At 36.4% G+C, this 19,229-nt stretch overlaps 1 non-coding gene across 1 annotated transcript; it reads left to right on the top strand.

The window, feature by feature from the left end:
* The first annotated feature begins 17,996 nt into the window (after window positions 1-17,996).
* LOC122277902 lies at window positions 17,997-18,103 on the top strand. The gene has a single exon (XR_006229210.1). It is a non-coding gene; the product is annotated as a small nucleolar RNA R71 (small nucleolar RNA).
* The last annotated feature ends 1,126 nt before the right edge of the window (window positions 18,104-19,229 follow it).

The raw sequence follows: 19,229 nt of genomic DNA, 5'->3' as shown, positions 1-19,229 counted from the left end.
ATAACATGTTTTGATTCTGCATTCTAAAAGTAATACCATTTTGTTCTGCACTTTGAACTATATAAATGCTCATGTTTGCACACTAGTATATGTTCTCTGCTTACCGAATTGTTGATAACTCACCCCTTATCTCCATAATATTTTTCAAATACGAGTAGGACGTTTTGGCAAAGTGTGATGATCGTAGTGGAATAAGTTTCCGAGGGTACAAGTACTTATTTGAGAGTCATAGTTAGTAAATTGATTTATTTTCGAATATTTTGATTTGATGTGTGATGACCTGTTTTTACGTATATTTTCACTGAATGAGTATTTTTAATTTAATTAATATAATGGTTTATTTATTTTAAATTAATGTATTTTAATTGGTTTTTAATTTATTTGATGTTGTGTTTAATTTATTCTAGTCGTTTTACGGTTTTTAAAATCGTTTTCGGCGGATCGGTTTTTGGTTTCCGGAGTGAGGATTGTACCTCATTTCTTCTCTTTTCTCTTTTTCTTTTTCCCTTTTTCTTTTTCTTTTCCTTCTTTTCTTTCCTTTCTTTCTTTTTCTTCTTCTTTCGCCCTGGTTCTTCTCTCCTCGCGCGCTGCTCCTTCTCTTTTCTCCTAACCGTCGCCGCCCCTTTGACAGCCCGGTGCGTCATCGTCCGACCGCCGTGCAGTACACCACCCCCACCATTCTCTTCCACTCCCACCATAGATCATCCCCACCAATTTTCAAACCCATCAGACCAGCCGTTAGCTGCCACGAGCCCCTGGAAGTCACGGCACCAGCCCTGTTTTCCCCCCTGTCGCCAGTTGCTTTCGCAGCCCAGAACCGCCGCTCACCGGCAGCGTGGCCTACACCACCCACCCAATTTTCTTCTCCTTCCACCCGTGAACATCCCCACCAAGTTTCACCTCCATCCGAGCCACCGTTAGCCACCACGAGCTCCTCCAAGCCACACAGTTTTTCACCATTTCCAGCGCCGTCGCACCACCTCTGGCCACCATCTCTTCATAGCTTCTTCCACCACCTCTTGCCGACCTAACCCACCCATTTCCGGCATCGATCCATTGCCAGAGCAGCTCCCACGAGCTCAACTCCGATTTGGGCTTTTTCTGCTTCCACCGCCGTTTCCACCACCACCCACGGTCAAAACTCATTTCCTTTAACTTCATAAACATCTCAAGACCATTTCCTATCAATTTCGTGCCTTGGTTTGTCCCAGTTCGAAAGTGGGTAATTTATTACCCACGGCTACAGTGTAAATTACACTGTTACTTTGCTTTTCCTCAGCCGTTTGCAACGTCGCGAGCTTTCGAAAAATACCGTATAGCGCTGTAAGTATTTTTCAAACTCTACTTTTAGATTTAAATATATTTTTCTCTTATAATAAATATTTGCTGTTGGTTGGTTGATTCTAGACTGAGTCCGAGGAGTTCGGGGGTCTGATGGATTGAGGACGGATTGCTTGATTTTGGTTGATTGTGATTGGTTGGTTATTTGTGCCATGAGGTGTGCGTTATATATTGCATACATATGCATTTTATGTTAATTGAAAAAATTGTGTTTTGTTTGCGTAAATGGATTTCGGGTGCGTGTCTCTGACTCACTCAAAAATGAGTAGCACTAATGCTATCCCAAGTGCAGGAGGATGTCGTGTAATAATTAGGAATAAATTCCTAGATCGTTTCCTCAGGGAAAGTTGCTTAAAATTAAACTCGTTGAAAAAAATGTGAAAAACTTCACAAAGAGAAAATAAAATGATGGTATATGCAATGGATGGAAAAGGGTACTAGTCATGGACTAGATTCATGTCTTTTGAATTTTTTTTTGTTTGTTGGATTGGAATGTAAAGGACTAATAAATTAAACTCAGAAATTAATAAAACTAAATTAAGCATTAAACTAAATTAGAAAGTAATTGACAAAAACATGAACGGAAAATTTAAAATGCCCAAAACCAAAATTCTAGAATTCATCTTTGTAATTAAATCATGAATTCTCAAAATAACACATAACAGTTGTAATCACTATTAAATGAAAACTTAAAGAAGTAAGAAAAATAAATAACACAAAATAAGTAAACAGAAACTCAAAAATATTCTATAAACTTTAAACTGAAGTTAAATAAAATAGGGAACGAAAAGTCTAAACGAAAACTTCCTTTCACTATTTAATTTAAATTCGAAACAAAAAGGAACAATTTCTCACGTTTCACTCTTGAAAATTAATCTCTAAACCTTTAATAAAAACTCTATAACAATTCCTCTGCTCTTCACATATGATGTTCAGAAAAATCAAAAACAAAAACAAAAGCTTAAAACCAAACCTTTCTTGCAATAAATTAAGGTAACACAATTAATTTAGAACTTCTAAAACAATTCTTTATGAAACAAAATAGCACACTTGATTAAAACTTCTAAAACAATTTCTTTTTGTTACATGAAATAAACTAGTAATGAAACAAACTAGCACACTTAATATTAAGGTATTACTCTTAATGAAATAAAAGTCTAGAACAAATCTTAATACACTAAAAAAAAAATGCTAAAACAACAAAGCTTTGAAACTAAAAGGAGAAACAAAATTTCTGAAAACAAAAAGGAGCTAATTCTTTCAAGTACATAGCAGAAAATTGTGTGTTTGTCTAAGTTTGAGTTGTCCTAGATGTGCTCTTAAGCTTCGGAGTGCACCGATTTTATAGCCAAACATCTTGGCTACTTCATCTCTCATTCAATTGGTTTCACACTTCATTCTTGCATTTCACACCTCAATTTCGGCCACTTGCATTCCTCTTTAATTATTTTGTGTCTTGCATTGCATTCCTCTTCAATTATTTTATTCAATTGGTTTATTAATTCAAACCAAACAACCAAGTCCAACATGCCTAACTTCTTGCCTAACTTCTTGCCTAACTTGTTGACTAACTTGATGCCTAACTCCTTGCCTAACTCATACTCAGTTTCTTCATTGCCTCTCCAGCCGACTTCCTCAATTTGTTTCTTCAATTTGTTATTTCAATTTCAGCACACAACAATTCATTCACCTACTGCTTTGACCGGTCCAAACTAATTCAATTCATTCCCCCAACTACAATTCACTCTAGCCGACTTCTCTTCAAGAGTCAAGCACGGCATCTCTCCTTTCTTTTCTTCATCCAGCAATATATATATATATAAATAGCTGCCCCAAGTTGCAAACTCATTCCTCCAATCAATTTCATTTCAGCCGAAATCCATCTTCAATTCATCACATGTTCTTCACACTTCAACAAAGCCGGCTTCTCTTCAATTTGTCACATGTTTTCTTTCTTTCTTTTTTCTTCATTTCGGTTCTTGTCCAATTCAACGGAAAGGAAGCAGCCTTTTATGACTTTTTCAATGTTAAATTTGGTGGAGAGCAGCAGCCTTCTTCTTCATATAGTTTCGGTGGACAGCAGCCCTTTGATTTCAATAACTTCTTCCTTCATTTCGGTGGACAGCAGCAGCCCTCTTCTTCCAATCCATCACATGTTCCTCACCTTAATTTAGCTGCAACAACCAATGTAAGTTAAGCCAAACCAGCAGCCTTCTTCTTAATGTATAATTTAGGTGGGTTGGAAATGAGTTGGTGGATTTATTTGAGTGTGAAAAGGGATCCATTGGTGAGATGGTAGCTAGCCGAAATGACTAAGGGCAAATTAGCTAATGGAAAAGCAAATGACCACTTTTTAGGTGGTGGCTAGGTTTGAGGGAAATGGGGGATGGGTTGGACGGCAAGTTTGGTGGCTTGTTGGAGGGCTATGGTGGGTCATGGTTTAAGTGAGCATGATGTGGGGTGATTGGTGTAGCCGTGTATGAGGTTAGATGGAGTTGGGATTGTTTAAATGGTGGGAAGGCTCCAGACAAAGTATGAACAAGGCATGAACATAATGAACCATGGTATGCATGAAAAATGGAGATGGAGATAAAAAAAAAAAAAAAACTCAACAACAAAATAACACAAATGAAAAATTAGCTTGAGCAACTTCCATTCAAAGATGGCAAGAAGTGCTTCTATCTTTTGAGGTTCATGAATTGAACCCAAAAGATAAAAAGATAGCTCAAGAAAATTTATGAACATGAAGAACAAGAAAAACAATGGTACAAATGCAAATGATAATGGAAAGCAAGAAAAATTATGAACTAGAATGCAAGTAATCAATAGTTGGTAGAATTCAAGCAGAAATTCATGCTTTTAATCAATTAAAATCACAACTTTGATTTATTCATTTTAACCATTTTTCTATTTAAAACCAATAATAATGTCATGATGAATTTAAAATATATTGGTTTTAAATAGTTAAAATGTGCAATATTTCAGCTCAATCAGTCTCACGAGCCAAGCCGGAATGGGTTATTATCTCGGTGGAGCTCCTCTGGTCACTTGGGAGTGGATAATACTGAGTGACATCCCCTGTGTCGTCACAAGGCGACGACCGGATCGCACGATATGGTAACGCTGTCTTGTCGACTCCGCGGTCCCTAGAGTGGCGGGGACTAGAGGATGGCCTGGCTAGGGACGCGTTGGGCGCAAGTCTAGGCATCGCTCGTTTAGGTGTCACATGCGTAGTCGTTACCTGCAGTGTGGCACAGAGATAGGGTGTGCGGATGATCCCTAGGGGAGATCATGGTGCATGCATAATTGAATCGTTTTCATGGTTTTCGAATGCGGGCCATTTTGTAGGAAAATGGCGAGATTTGGTTTTGAGGCTTTCGACCCATTTTCTGGAAAAATGGTGGTTTGGGCCATTATCTGGGATAATGGCGAGACTTGGTTTTAAGCGATATGTTTTTGGGCCAAATGGGTTTTTGGCGTGCGTGGAAAAATATGGTTTTACGGGACATGTGCATTGGCTTTTTTTTCATACATGTTGTTTGAGTTAATATGTTTTTATCTAGTGGTATTTGGCTTTTACTTACCTGCGGCACCATTTTTGGTTCCGTAGATTTTGATTCAGAGTTCGAGGAGGAGGAGGAGGAGGAGGCTGAGCCCGAGGATGCGGCTCCGCCAGAGTTCTAATGTTGGAGTTTATGCCATGTCGTTGGTTTTGAACAATATTTGTAGTTTGTAATATTTTATTATGTATGTTTTAAACAGCTTTGTATTAAACTAAGAAAAATTCTGGTACTTAATTATATGACTTTCGTTATCCGCTGCGTTTTCTTTTGCACATTTGTTACTTTTACACACACTTGACACTCATCGATAGGGTGGTGACTCGTGTTGTCATCATCCAGACGTCTCGATTTCCCTGTGTCCATGCGTGGGGATTTGGGGGCATCACATGATGAGTTAAGGATATTTTCAAGTCTTTTGAGAGTTTTTAATTTATGTTATTGAGAATTTCTTTGTTGTCCCTATGAAGGAAGATGGATATTTGGGTTAAGTGAATAAATTAATATTTTATGACGTTTTTCTAGATTTTATAGTTGTAATATTGATGTTGATATTAAGTAATAAGAGCTAATTATCCATACCCATACCTTCGTAAATGAGGTGTTACAAACTCAGAGAGAGAATCTCCAACTTCTCTCTAGTTTGAGTTAAGGAGAACTATCTTGCTAAGGGTAAGTGATCAATGTAAAATTGCAAGTGCACAATATCATAGTTTTATAGTAAAGTGATAAGAAGAGTATTGTCCTCAAGATTTGTAACTTACTTTTGACAAATACCGAAATTATACCAATCTTGATTTTATCTAGAGAAGTCACTAAGATTAATGTAAATGCAATTTAAAGTAAAATAAATTCAAAGAAAAATACGAAAATGTAAATAAAAGTGATGTTTGAAGATCAAATTAATGGGAAAGAAAACTTCTAAGAAATCGATTTCACCTAATTCCTCACTATGCTTTACTCATCTAACTAATTGAATTTAATTCTTTTTGTTTATTAGCAAATCTCTAATTCATCCAAAAACCTCTTTCGATAGTCAATTGGAAATTATTCATGTTTATCATTTTACACAAGAGTATGAAAATTCATAAAGCAAGAAAGCAATAAGACTAATGCTTTAAATACTATATAAGTTCATATAAGTCATTCAATCTCTATATTTACCTATGCCGAAATATTCAAGATCTATCGTATAATTCTCTCTTTCGATAGCAAATCACAAGATTAAAATCATCTAATTAATGGTCAGTTAATTAAAAACAATAAACTCAAAATAAATCAGATCAATAAAGAAAGAATTGCTTTAAATTAGCATAAAAAATCAAGCATAGTTCGGAACTAAATTACATCATTTTTTTAGAATAAATAAAATTTAGTTTATGCTAAAAATTAAATTCAACATAAATAAATTCACCATAATTTTTCCGAATCGCAGCTTCCTCCTCCAACGAAAGACAAAAAAAAAAAAAAAAAAAAAAATTCCAAAGTCCTCTCCGTGCGTGCGTCTACAAAGTTAAAGAACTAAAGCTGCCTTTTTTTTTTCAAAGATCTAAAACCTGCTGGATCCCCGTCAATTAAAACGAGAGCTCCTTACGCATGCATGTAAACCGGTCAAAAGAAAATGAAATCTCCAGTTGAGCGTCTTGCATGCGTGCGTAATAGATCTGTCAAAAAATCAAATAATGCTGGCTCCCTTAAGCTACTTTACCAAGTCAAACCGCCAACTTCAAACTTCCGCTGCTCCATGTCCCATGCAATAAATCCAAGTTAAATAAAATCAAAGGCTGCTTTAGTTCACGTCCAAAAGCTTTCAGCTTGCATCCGTTTCCCAAGAGCCCAATAGCTATAAGCAATAAAGATACTCCTTATGACGTCTAAATCACATCAAATAAAAATAAAAATTGCGTCTTGATCACATGTTTATTTCATTTGTAGTGCTCTTCTCTCTTTCAATTTCTAACATGCAATTCAAAGGTTTGCCATTTGACTAGTTCCAATCTCCCCTGCTATTAAAAAAAAAAACAAATCAACTTGATATTTATCCCTTAAGTAGCACCAATGAAATTTGGATTTTCCTTTATTTTAAATCTGAAATAAATTTAAATAATGACAATGAAGCCTAAAATCAATAAAAATAAATAAAATTATGCAAAAGTGTAAAGTTAAGAAGTGGTAAAATATATTAAATTATGCAAGTCATCATAAGGTTGTCTTCTAATTTGATTCTTCAACCTGAGAGGGAGGAAGATGTCTAAGGAGTTGCTCAAGAAGTGGGGTAAGCTTAGGCTTACTGAGGCTGAACAAATGAAGGTACAAGTCAAGTTTTCAGCAAATGAAATGGTGTCGAGAAGAGGCAGAATGAGCTTGCTAGGTCTTATAGTGGATAAGCTAATAAACAGAGAAGATTTCAAGGGCACAATCATGAAGATATGGAAGCCAGGGGGAGTGATACATTTTAATACTATTGTGGATAACCTTTTCTTAATAGAATTCAACAATGCTCATGATATGGAGAACGTTAAGAAAGGGAAGCCATGGACCTTTGATCGAAACCTAGTATGTCTCAAGGAGTATGATGGGATGATGGCACCAAAAGACATAGTTTTTGAAATAGAAAAATTTTGGATCTAGTTTCACAATATCCCCCTGGGGGGAATGACTAGAGATGTTGGTGAAAAGATAGGGAGCAATGTGGGAGAAGTAGTGGAAGTGGATGTGGATGAGGATGGGATTGGATGCATCCTTACCTACGTTTTCATATGAAAGTTAATATCACACAACCTCTCATGAGAGGTGTTATTAGTTCTTTCAATGGGAGCAAAGTCTAGATTTCCTTTCAATATAAAAGACTTCCAAACTTCTATTTTTGTTGTGGTACAATCAAACACAGTGCAACTAGATGTCTTGAACATGTAGCAGTCAAATCATTACATGGGAAGAATGAAGCTCAATATGCTGCCTGGCTATGTGCATCAAACTAGAAAAAAGGTGCCAAGGCTAGACAGGGTAGCAAGGATGGACCTATCCATTCCCATGAGAATTGCTCAACAAACAAGGTTGATGGTGATGACGTGGAAGCATCAACAATTCACAAGGGCAAACAGTCAGCTATGCCTGAAGAAGTGGCGGATTCTCAAGGAGGGTCGAAAACTCAAAAAGAAGACTTCGTACCTGCCAAGTCTCGGGGCAGGAGGAAAGCCTGGGCAAAATATCAGGTATGGTCCCAATTCCTTATCTGAGGCCCTTTCTAAGGAAAAAGACAACACTAGCATAAATGTAGTGGGGTCTCTAGGTAAAAATTTAGTAGAGACCGTTGGTTTAAAGGTTGTGTCTTTAGGCCAAGGCAAACAGGCACCCTCTGCATTGGGGGGAAAGGCAAACAAGTGTACTAAACAGGCAATAGGGGCCCTGTGATGCCCCCAAATTCTATTTGGAATCGAACGGACATTCAAAGCGTCAGGACATACAACACAAGGTTACCTGCCCCCATTCATGACATATAAGATATAATATTCCTAACATACATCTAGCATTATACAATATTAGCTGCGGATAATTTTTTCTTGCGCAATACTACACACCAAACTTACAATATCTCAAATAGTTAAAGCATAATCCATACATACTTAACAAAATAAACATCCACGATTATAGTACGGGTCTCAAAAGACTATAATCTTAAAACATGGGAGACTAGACTCCATATATACATTATCAAAATACACTATTGAGCCAATTCGTCGAGTAACTCACTTAACTTGACTAATGAGGCTAGAATACTATCCAAAAAAACCCAACTATAGAAGTTATAAGCTTCTCATCTCATTTGCGGCGTCTAATCTACCTCCTCCAGTCTATTGTGTCTGCTCCCTACTCTAATCCTGAAACAATGCCTACCATTCGGGAGAATGGTAGTTGGGACTACCACGGTGAGATTTGATTACAAATCATAGCAAGTTAACAGGAAACTCCCATATAGGTTAATGATACATGCATGACAATAAAAACATGAGTGCATAATTAAAGTCGTAAGTAAGTATAGCATAACTTGACATATATCATGGCATAACTGACATAACTTGAATTGAAACGGGAACTGAACTTGACTTGACATGACAGGAACTTAAACTTAAAACATAACATGGACTAGCAACATAACATGAACGTAAACTTGAAGCATAATATGGACTTGAAAATAACATGAACGTGGACATACATAACATAAACATGAACTTGAACTTAACATAAACCTGAGCATAACATGACATAAATGTAAACTTGAGACATAATGTGAACACGAACATAACATAACATAACGTGAACTTGAACATAACATGACATGTCGTGAACATGAACTTGGAACATAACGTGAACATGAACATAACATAACATGAATGTGAGCTTGAACATAACATATACGTAAATATAACATGATATGAACATGAACTTGGAACTTAACATGAACATGAACATAACATGAACTTGATCTGAAAGTTGATTTAACATGAACTTGATATGAAACTTGACTTAACATGCACTTGATGTGAAACTTGACTTAACATAAACTTGGAATCTTGATTCTTTAACTACTTAAACTCATCTTCTTGACATGAACTTGAACTTAAACTGAAACTTATTCTTATATCATTAGGTCACCATGATTGCTTATTCTTATCTCATGGGGTCACTATGATTGCTTACTCTTATCTCATGGGGTTACCATGATTGCTTATTCTTATCTTATGGGATTACCATAATGATGTATTCTTATCTCATGTAGTTACCATAATTGCTTATTCGTATCTCATGGGGTTACCATAATTGCTTACTCTTATCTCATGGGATCACCATGATTGCTTACTCTTATCTCATGGGGTTACCATGATTGCTTATTCTTATCTCATGGGATTACCATGATTGCTTACTCTTATCTCATGGGATTACCATGATGGTGTATTCTTATCTCATGGGGCTACCATAATTGTTTATTCTTATCTCATGGGATTACCATGATTTCCTATTCTTATCTTATGGGTTCATCCTGGTCGTGTATTGTTATCTTATGGGATTACCATGATTGCTTATTCTTATCTTATGGGTTCACTATAATTGTTTATTTTTCTCTCATGGGGTTACCATGATTGCTTATTCTAGACAATATTTTGTAACATGGTATAACATGTAACCTACAATATTTTGTAATATGGCATAACATATAACAGACAATATTTCATAACATGGTATCACATGTAACGAAAAACATTAAGACTTAGCATGACATACTTGCAACAATGAACATGACATGACATACATATAATAAATAGCATACTTAACATTATGTACTTGCAATGTATAGTAATGCGAGACAGAATATATTGTGTAACAGATGAATAACTCATGACAGAATAAATTATGTGTAATAGACAAATATGTAATAACTTGGCATGGCATGGCATATATGATAACACACAAACATACATTGTGCGTGACTGCATGGAATGAGTATGGCATGAAGTCTAGGTAAGTATTGCGTTCATACTCTTCTAGAATTTTCTTAAATAAACGAAAAGGAAAATGAAACGCTTTTTCTCTAAGATGCTTTACGAACTGACGCATTTCTCTACAAGACACGATTATGAAAAAGAAAGCTAAGTATAAGTTTTCAAGTATACATAAGTAACGGCTCTCCTTGGCAGCCCCTTTCGCCCAATGTTATGTTTTTCGACTTCCCTTTAGGCAAGTTAGGTGGAGATGCTTCTAAATAGAGCGGACAATTGCTTATCTTGGAATTCTCAAAATCGGAAGTGCCGGATTGAGCAAGACATGCCTCAAGTGGTTCCTTAGGATAACTCTCTTCAAAAAATTCTACCACAAGTTCATCAATCATATCTATGTTTAAGCATGTATCGGTTGTTGACAGATATTTCATTACCTCAAACATATTGAATGCAACTTGTTCATCTTGCACCTATAGTATTAGTTTTCCTTGTTGCACATCTATGAGAGTTCTTCCCAACGGTCCACCAAGAATAAGTGGGGTTTCTCTATCTTCCTCCACCACCCAAAACCCTAGCTACACTTCACCATACCAACCCTAAGCATGATCCAAGTAGTGCCAACATCAAGGGCAACCATCAAGTCATTCCACATTACATCAAACTTAGATCACCCGAACTCATTATCATCATCAAATCCATCACTAAACACCATATCTTCATTAACCTAGGATTCATTGCCATATCCTAGCTGAACCAAGTAACAAGGTACATTTGGTCATCATAAGGTGACGCGAGACCCCTGGACCCCTAATGTTTGGGGACTAGACTGAGGTCCCCAACATTAATCTAAAACAAAAAAAAATCTACAGGGAAAATAAAATTGTCAACTTTAACAAGAACATCATCTATTATGCCTCTTGGTCATTGGTTGGATCAATCTACCAATTGAAGTGGAACAGTAGTGGCATTGACTTCTCATATCCCCAATTGCCTGAAAATAAAAAAGGGAATCAAATTTATGCTAGCACCTAAATCAAACAAAAATTTTTCAAAATAAGAGTTTCCAATTGTGCAAGGAATAGTAAAACTCCCTGTATATTTAAGCTTTGGTGGCAACTTATTTTGCAAAATGGTAGTACACTATTCGGTACTACCTTAGCCATAAATTGTGCCATTACCTCCTCCATATTCGGCTTCTTCTCTTGTTTTTTATTTTGAAAATGTGGTGGAGGTTTGACAACATTCTAGGAGTTGCTCCATGAGAAATTTGGGTGGTTTCGCCATCCTGAATTGTAAGTGTTGGAATAAGGATTGCTTTATCATTGATAATTCGACACAAAGTTTGCTTGCTCCGAACTATTGTTGGTGAATGGATTTCCCACTTGACAATCTACCCCCATATGATTTCCTGTACAAAATTCACAAATTGCATTAGTAGATTGAATGGAACTAAGCACTCATCTATCAAGTATTGGTTGAACACACTTGCTAACGTGGCAGGGTACGAACTTCTCTCTCAGGATTACGTCTCCCTAGGGTTTGCTGCATGGTGAATCCAACGGCGTAATCATCTTCCTCAGAGGCCCAATCGTCTGCTATGAATGGGAATGAGAATGGAGACATCTAGGATCCTTTGAAGAACGTTGTTGGAGGTAGTTTACACAGAGGCTATGTAGATATTGTGGTTAATAGACCACAACCTTTACCAGTCATGGGAATTTCAGTTCGTGAACCCAGATTTGTTGAGGGGGAGATGTTCTTTACATTTTCTCAAGCTGAAATTGCAAAATCTGCAGAACCGTTTCGTTTTATGATTGTTTTAAAGTTTCAATGAAGTCAGCCATCTCTTGATCATATTAGAGGCTTTATCAAAAATAGATGGGGTATAAAATCTATGCCAATGGTTGGCATTACGTAATCCCTATAATATACTAGATCGGTTGACTAACGAAAATGACTTTGCAACTGTTATGGCTAAAGGAAATTTGGATGTTGATGGTGTTCCATACAAAGTTTTCCATTGGATCTTGGGATTTAATGAAGATGATGAATCTCCATTGGTCCCCGTATGGATCACGTTACCAAGTTTTCCACCAAATGTTTATCAATATTCCTTGTTAAAAAGTTTTGGAGATGGCTTTGGACATTTTCTGAAGTGTGATAATGCAACCATGTGGGTTACAAGGCTAGAAGCTACTAGAATATATGTGGAGATGGATGTTTTGGTGCCGTTGAAATCTGATTTTTTTTTATTGGTCTACCTGGGCTTGAAAACAATCATTATCAGGAAGTTATTTTTGAGCATGTTCTGGCATCTTGCAATTGGTGCTGAAAACAAGGTTAGGTGGTAAACCAGTGTAAATCCAAGGAAAAGACTACCATGAAAGGGAAGAAGAAAGTGGTAGCGGAAGAGGAAGGAAAGGGGGTGGAGAACAAGGTGTGAAAAGTGATGGGTGAGAAAAAAGTATACGAGAATATTCAGAAGCCTATAGAGGGAGAGAATGACAAATCGAAAGCAAAGAGGGAGGTATTTTTTGTTGATCCTAATGGTGTTTTACGCTCAAAGAATCAATTTAGTCTAGATGATAATCTAGTCAGTCATCTGAATAATAATAGCGAGATGGAAATATGTGATGAACGTGTTCAAGATTGTTTATTAGCACCGGGTTCTAAATTGTCTTGGTTTGAGCAATCTGAGACTATGGAAGATAGTGTCGTTGTAGATGCGTTGTTAGGGGATTGTGGCTCACCAAGAAGTTCCTTAAAATTGATTGATGAAACTCTTGAATGTGAATTATGTTGCAATGCTAACAAAAAGGTTACGTTGGATAATGGTTGCTCGAATCATCCAATGATGGGTCATTTGATGTCCAATAATGATAATGAAGATGAGATTGAAGAGTTGGCAGCCAAATGTTATGATTTGGATATTGAGATTGAAGTTTCGAAAAGGAAATTTCACAGTAGTAAAACAAAGAAACCTATTGTTGTTCTTGAACAGACAACGCGTTCCAATAAACATTATTAATTGATGAATATTCTTGTTGGAATATTAGAGGGATTTGTTCATCGAAGGCAAGTTTGCTGTGTATTCTTAATAAATATCGTCCATCGGTGGTAGCAATTTTAGAGCCTTTTCTTTCAGTCAAAAAATGTGCTTGTTGGGCACAGTGATTACATCTTCCTAATTTCTGTAATAATGTGGAAGTGGGTGGGCGATAAAGTTTGGTTGTTTTGGGTAGATGGAATTGACTTCCAACTGCATTCGGCAATGGCTCAAGCTTTATCAGGCTGGTTTTCCAATGGTAATTCTCGAGTTTTGGCTACTTTTATCTACGCCAATTGTTTTCAAGAGCATCGGCATACTCTTTGGAATTATCTTAAGGATATTGATGTTGGTGGTTTGCTGTGGTTTCTTGGAGGTGATTTCAATATTATTCGGTCTGAATGAGAGAAAGTTGGTGGGAATTTTCGTTCCTCTTGAGGTCGTGATGAATTTAATGATTGTATTTGAACTTGTGGTTTGGTTGATATTCCTTATTCTAGCAATCAATTTTCTTGGTGTAATGGGAGGTTAGGGGGTGGCCGAATCTGGGCTTGACTTGGTAGAGTGCTGTTGAACACTGTTTTCATATCTACTTCTCCTAATGGTCATTTGGAGTATCTTCCTCACACGCATCTAACCATTGTCCAGTGGTTACTTATCTATTGCATGATAGGCAGGTTGGTCCAAAGTCTTTTTGTTTTCAAAGAATGTGGCGCTATCATGATGATTTCTTAGCTGTGGTGCGTGATTGTTAGAACTTAGATATTCAAGGGTGTCCGATGGTGAAATTCAATGGCAAGTTAAAGAAATTGAAACAAGTATTCAAGAAGTGGAATAAGGAGGTCTTCGGCATAGTGGACATGGATCTTAAAGTCATCGAAGAGGAACTTCTGGATCTAGAAAATAATATTCAGCGAAACTACTCACAGGATATGGAAATTGAGCTCTTGAGATGCAAGTAAAAGCAAATTCAATATTTGCATAGAACGGAGATTATGAGGTGTCAAAAATCAAGAATTAAGTGGATTTGTGAAGGGGATGAAAACACAGCATTCTTCCATGCTTCTCTTAGCTGCAAAAGGAAATTTAAAGCACTAGAGAATATGACTCTTGAAGACGGTAGCATCCTTGAATCAAGTGAAGCGGTCTTTGAGGGGGCTATAGATTTTTCCCAGCAGCAATTATATACGGCGGTTGTTTTCCTATAGGATCCTGGTATGAACCTCTTACCTTCTATTATTTCTAAGGTTGATAATCGGTTGCTTTGTAAAGTTCTTGAGATGATAGAAATTAAAGAGGTTCTATGGTCAATCCCGCAAGATAGTAGTCCAGTGCCTGATGGATTTTCTACAAGTTTTTTCCATCATGCCTGGGATATTATCAATGAAGACTTATTGAAGTTGGCTATTGAATTTTTTGAGGGGAAGCCGTTAACCACATTTTTTGGTGCCACCAATATTGTTTTGGTTTCGAAAGTGGATGAACCAATGAGCTTCTCGCAATTCCGGCCTATCAATTTATGTTCTGTTATTTATATAATCCTTTCCAAGGTTTTGGTGACTCGTTTGGAGCCTATCATGAATAAATTAATTTTTGAAGAGCAATTGGCTTTTATTAAGGGTCGAAGCATTTTTTATAATATTTCTATTACTCAGGAAATGATTCATGGTATGAACAATAAAGTGAGAGGCGGAAACACCAAGATTAAAATTGATATGGCCAAGGCGTATGACAGGGTGAACTGGAGTTTTTTTTATGGAAGTAATGAAGCGATTTGGCTTTTTGGATCATTGGAGGGGCCTTATCTTTAATTGTATTTCTTCTCCTATGTGTTCCATTATGCTTAATGGTTTGTTGAAGGGCTTTTTCAAACCTTCTCATGTTATTAAACAAGGAGATCCTCTTTCACCATATTTTCATTTTATCACAAGAGCTACTTTCTCATATGATTAATGATGATTTCCAAAAGGAGAGAGTCAAGCCTTTTAATGCTAGTGGAGGTACTTTGATTTCTTATTTGTTTTATGCTGATGATGTTTTGATTTTTTCAAATGGAGGTAAAAGATCTCTAGTGCAAGTTATGAAGACTTTACATGCCTATCAATCTATGTTGGGGCAATTGGTTAGTCTGGCTAAGTCCTCTATCTTTTTCTCCTCTAATTTTCCATTGCTAGGAAATTAGAGGTATTGAGGATAACGGGGTTTATGGAAGGTAAATGGCCATGTAATTATCTTGGTGTTCCATTGCATGTGGGATGAATTTCAATCAAATTATTTGAACCTTTGTTGTTGAAGATTCAAAAACAATTGGCTGGTTGGAAGAGTAACCTTCTCTCCTTTGGGGGTAAAATTACGCTACTCAAACATGTTTTGTCTAGTATGCCAATTCATATTTTATCTGTTATGAATTTACCTAAGGGTGTCTTCAAAGTTCTCCAGAGTATTTTCTCTATTTTCTCTGGAGCACAACTAATGATAAAAAGAAAACAAAATGGGTGTCTTTGAAAAATATATGCTTGCCGGTTGATGAAGGGGGCATGGACATTCGGAAGCTCATTGATGTTCAAATGTCATTATTCATGAAATTTTCTTGGAAATTACTGGAGGGTAACTCATCTTGGGAAAAATTCTTTAAGGATAAATATGTGGGTGAGAAGCATCAAGTGGTTCTTTCTAATTCCATAGGCTCAAGATTTTGGAAAGGCATTATGTCAGTGATGCCGATAGTGATTAACAATTCATGTATCTTGCTTAGAAATGGTGAATGCAATTTTTGGATTGACAACTGGCTAAGGGACGGAGCCATTGCAAATTCAAAAGATGTTAGTGGAGACAAAAATTTATTGGTGGCTGGAATCCTAACTAATCCAGGTTGGGATGTGACTAAATTACGTACATTGGTGTTGGAATAGATGGCTGAGAAAATAATTGTTTTGCCGGTTTAGGTAACAAGTGGAACTGATGTGCGTATTTGGCAGCCTAATCTGGATGGAAGCGTCTCTACTAAATCTGCTTGGCATCTCATTAGAGTTTAAGGGCCAGTTTGCTTGTGGAGAAAATGGCTTTGGCATAAATTTGTTCCCAAAAAAATGTCATTTGTTTGTTGGCATGCTAAAAAACAAGTGTTACTTGTAGATTATATCCTTGTTAAGTTAGGCATTTCTCTAGTATCAAAGTGTCATTGTTGTGTATTACCACAAGAAGAATCTATTGACCACATTCTTTATAGTGGCGACTTGGCTATTATGGTGTGGAATTATTTTGCAAGTGTATTGGGTGTTCAGCTCCCTCAGCTCCAAAGATGGCAGGTTGTTACAAATGTTAGGTGGCTTCGAGTATCAGCATCTTCTTAAGCAAATGTTGCTAGGGAATTTTTCCAATCATTATCACATGGGCATTGTGGAGAGCACAGTGTGATGATAGAATGGAAAGAAAAAAAATTGATTGGAAAGGTGTTGTGCAGTGGATTAAGCTGATGTTAATAGATATTTTTCTTCGCGTCATAAGTTGATAGATTGCAGTGGCAAGATATCAAGATTTACAAAATTTAAATTGTCCAATTGCTCAAGTTGTTACTAAAAATATGAAAGTTGTGGTTGGATTAAGCTGAGTAGAGGGAATTATAAACTTAATGTCAATGGAAGCTCACTTAGAAATCCTGGATTTGCAGGTGGAGGAGGGGTTATTAAAGACCATTGTGGCCGAGTGATTGCGGGATCTGCAGCTCACTATAGGCAGGTTTCCAACAATGTGGCTGAAGGGAGAGCTATACTTGATGGTTTAAATTTGGCACATCAATTGGGTATTCGAGACCTAATGGTGGAGTCAAACTCTGAAGTTCTTATGAGATGGATCGAGGCTGGTAAATGCAACTTATGGTATTTGTGAGATTATTGGGATGATATAAAAACTTTGTTTTCTAAATTACATTGCTCCATTCGTCATATTTTTAGAGAAGCCAATATGGTTGCAGATTATCTTGCTACAAAAGGTACTTATAATTGCTGTAAGTATTTTACAAGTTTTGACCTTGGTATGGAAATTCTTCGCTGCTTATTATGTATGGATTTTTGGGGACTTCCTTATTTACAGCCGTAATTACTTTTGCTCCCTTTTTTTCATTGTAAGTACTTATTAGGTTGGGAATTTTTTTAGCACCTGGGTTTTGGTATTATTTCTTGTTTTTCTTTTTTTGTAAACCTTCAGGTGAGTGATTTGTAACCACAATTTTCCTCCGCCATATGTGAGGGTTCATTAATAAACTTGGGACGGGGTAGCTATGAGGTGACTACTATTGTCTAATTTCTTAGATAAAGCTGCAACTTGAGTAGGTAAAGCAGATAAAGAATCAATTTTGTGAACTCCCTAAGTTCTTTTTGTTGTCACTCGATTCACTGGCAATTGATAATTGTTGGTTGCCATTTCCTCCACCAACTCATATACATCTTCCAATGATTTCTTCATCAAAGTCCCTCCCATTGTTGCATTAATCATTATACATGTTGTAGGCTACAAACCGTTATAAAAGGTTTGCACTTGAATCCAAATAGGAAGTCCATGATGTGGGCATTTTCTAACCAATTCTTTATACCTCTCCCAAGCTTCAGAAAGTGACTCCATATCAAATTAGACAAAAGTGGTAATATCATTTCGCATCTTCACAGTTTTGGCTGGGGGAATAAACTTTGCTAGAAACGTTTTAGCCAAATCGTCCCATGTAGTTATGGTTAACGGTGAAAATGAGTTTAACCATGCCTTTGCCTTTTCTTAGAGGGAAAATGGAAAAAGTCTCAATCTAATAGTATCATCTGAAACCCTGTTATGTTTAAAAGTATCACATAACTCCAGAAAATTAGATATGTGAGCATTTGGATCATCATGTGGCATGCCACTGAATTGCACAGTTGAAGCCACCATTTGAAGAATAGCTGGCTTTATCTCAAAGTTATTGGCTTGAATAGTAGGTCGTCTAATGCTAGAAGTAGCTCTGGTAACCAAAAGGACAACATAATCTCACAAAGTCCTATTTACAAGTTGATTTTCCATTGTTTCATTCTTGGTTGTGGAATCCTTGTTCTCCTTGTTCAAACGATGAAGGGTGCGTTCAATTTCAAAGTCAAAAAGTATAAAATCCAAGTTTTGAGTACGTCTCATGTACAACTCGGGAATCCTAAAAAGAAAAATAATAATCAAGACTTTAAAAAAAAAATCAAATTAACTTAGAACTAGTCAGTATCGAAAGTAATAGAAAATAAATAGTCTCCGGCAACAGTGCCAAAACCTTATTGTGAAATTTTACAAGTACACGAAATCGTACCAAGTAATATAATGATAAGAAAGATGTCGAACCATACAATTATCAAATCCAATCTCAATCAATTATCATCCTATTTGACAGCAAGATATTCTAACTTATCTAAGACCCTCTCTCAAGTAGAATTAGAATCACTTAACATACAATAACCCACGATATGTCTATGCAAATTTAAAAGCATTTCACATAAAAGCCGCACAAATCACATTGGCACATTCCTGTCTTTCCTTCAATTCATAACATACATCATACGAAACTAAACTACATACATCATCTCTTGAATTAACATGCATAACAAATCATTCAAATAATTGAAGGCATTAAACTCAATGATGTATACTCAAAAGGAATGATAAAATTATGATCACAATGAAATAAGATTAGGGATTGTCATGGAGAGGCTACATCGTAGCCTTAGCAATAGAAATCTGTTCATAATCTAATCAAAATAAACCATAATAATTCTAGAA

The sequence above is a fragment of the Carya illinoinensis genome, chromosome 9, assembly GCF_018687715.1.
Source record: "Carya illinoinensis cultivar Pawnee chromosome 9, C.illinoinensisPawnee_v1, whole genome shotgun sequence".
Lineage (NCBI taxonomy): Eukaryota > Viridiplantae > Streptophyta > Magnoliopsida > Fagales > Juglandaceae > Carya > Carya illinoinensis.
Note: the sequence above shows the minus strand (reverse complement) of the source record. Positions and strands in the feature narration are given on the sequence as shown.